The sequence below is a fragment of the Zalophus californianus genome, chromosome X (assembly GCF_009762305.2).
Source record: "Zalophus californianus isolate mZalCal1 chromosome X, mZalCal1.pri.v2, whole genome shotgun sequence".
NCBI classification, from domain to species: Eukaryota; Metazoa; Chordata; class Mammalia; order Carnivora; family Otariidae; genus Zalophus; species Zalophus californianus.
In genome coordinates this window covers 12,464,597-12,466,776 of record NC_045612.1, presented here as the reverse complement: position 1 = coordinate 12,466,776, position 2,180 = coordinate 12,464,597, and the positions used below count along the sequence as shown (strand labels likewise).

Genomic DNA, 2,180 nt, shown 5'->3' with positions numbered 1-2,180 from the left:
AAGCATTTTTTCCCCCAAATTTTAATTTAACTTCTAGTTAGTGAACATAGAGTGCAATATCGGTTTCAGGACTAGAATTCAGTGGTTCATCACTTACACACAACACCCAGTGCTCATCATAAGTGCCCTCTTTAATGCTCACCCCCCATCTAGCTCCTCCCCCACCCACCTCACTCCCAGCAACCCTCAGTTTGTTCTCTGTCCTTAAGAGTCTCTTAAGGTTTGTTTCCCTCTCTCCTTTTCCCCCCCTTCCCATATGTTCACCTGTTTTGCCTCTTAAATTCCACATATGAGCAAGATTCTATGGTATTTGGCTTTTTTTTTTTTTTGGTATTTCTCTTTCTCTGACTGACTTATTTCACTTAGCATAATACACTCTAGCTCGATCCACATTATTGCAAATGGCAAGATTTGAAAACATTTTGGTTTTTATTTTTTTTAAAGATTTTATTTTTAAGTAATCTCTATACCCAACATGGGGCTTGAACTCACAACCCCGAGATCAAGAATCACATGCTCTACCGACTGAGCCAGGTCGGTGCCCCTGAAAGCATTTTATTTTATTTTTATTTTTATTTTTTTAAAAATATTTTATTTATTTATGAGAGAGAGGAGACCCCAAGCAGGGGAAAGAGCAGAGGGAGAAGCAGGCTCCCCGCTGAGCAAGGAGCCCTATATGGAACTCGATCCTAGGACCCTGGGATCATGACTTGAGCCGAAGGCAGACGATTAACTGACTGAGCCACCCAGGCGTCCCCCTGAAAGCATTTTAAATTGATGAACGATATTCCATGATATCTATAACTGTTTCCCCATTGTTCAGCTTTTAGGTTGTTGGTTGATTCTTGGGATCTTGTTTCATAGCTCAGTGCCTAGAACATTGTAAGTGCTAAACAAATGTTAGCTATTACTGTGTCCATTGTCTCTCGGGTTTTTTGTTTTTTTTTTTTTAACCAATGAGAACAAGCCTTCAGATGTAGATACCAGGATTACCTAGGTAACTTAATAATGGAAACATGACTAGGAAGCTATGCAGATGTCAGGGGGCCATTGAAGTCCGGTCTCATGTCCAATGGCAGAGGATCTAGTGGGAGGCCAGGAGAACCTCTCAGGTGTCTTCAGGGCCCCTGGCTGCTAACAACAAGGCACAGACTTGGAGCAGGCACCCCAAGTGACCTCTTCAAACTCCACCATTTGTTGTGCTAATCCACAAAGGGTGGAGGCTTGCTGGGGAACCGCACAAAATAGGGAACGCTTCATGCATGTGCATGTCATCCTTGCACTGGGCCATACTAATCTCTCTCATTCCAATTTTAGTATAATTGCTGTGGAAGTGAGCACTCTCAGGTATTGTTTTTAAGGATTTTATTTATTTTAGGAGAAAGAGCATGTTTGTGTGAGTGAGAGGGGCAAAGGGGGAGGGAGAGAATCTCAAATAGACTCCTAGCTGAGTGTGGAGCCCAATGTGGGGCTCAATCTCACAACCCAGAGATCATGATCTGAACAGAAACCAAGACAGACACTTAACCAACTGAGCTACCCAGGCACCCCACTCTCAGGTGTTTTTGAAAGAGTGTCAGTGGTCTCTCAAGGATGGAATTCAGTCTGTTCTCCAGATTTCTAGTGTTTTCTGACATCATCCAGAAACTGGGCCACTGTGTTTCCTCTGCTGGGATAATGAAGGCTTTGCTCCATCAGCCTGGTCATGATATACTGCAGAAAGTTGGAGCCTGGAACTCTACACCCAGAACTCAGATCTTAATTTCAGTTGTCATTCCTGACCCATCCTCTCAACCACCAATACAACTTTAAACACAATTCTTTTTTTAATTTAATTTTATTATGTTAATCACCATACATTACATCAGTAGTTTGTGATGTAGTGTTCCATGATTCATTGTTTGCATATAACACCCAGTGCTCCACGCAGAACGTGCCCTCCTTAATACCCATCACCAGGCTAACCCATCCCCCCACCCCCCTCCCCTCTACAACCCTCAGTCTGTTTCTCAGAGTCCGTAGTCTCTCATGGTTCGTCTCCCCCTCCGATTCCCCCCCTTCATTTTTCCCTTCCTACTATCTTCTTTTTTTTTTTTTTTAACATATAATGTATTATTTGTTTCAGAGGTACAGGTCTGTGATTCATCAGTCTTACACAATTCACAGCACTCACCATAGCA

General features: G+C 42.8%; 1 pseudogene; it reads right to left on the bottom strand.

The window, feature by feature from the left end:
- Nucleotides 1-1,240: 1,240 nt before the first annotated feature.
- Nucleotides 1,241-1,341, bottom strand: LOC113931651 (annotated as a pseudogene).
- Between the last annotated feature and the right edge of the window lie 839 nt (nt 1,342-2,180).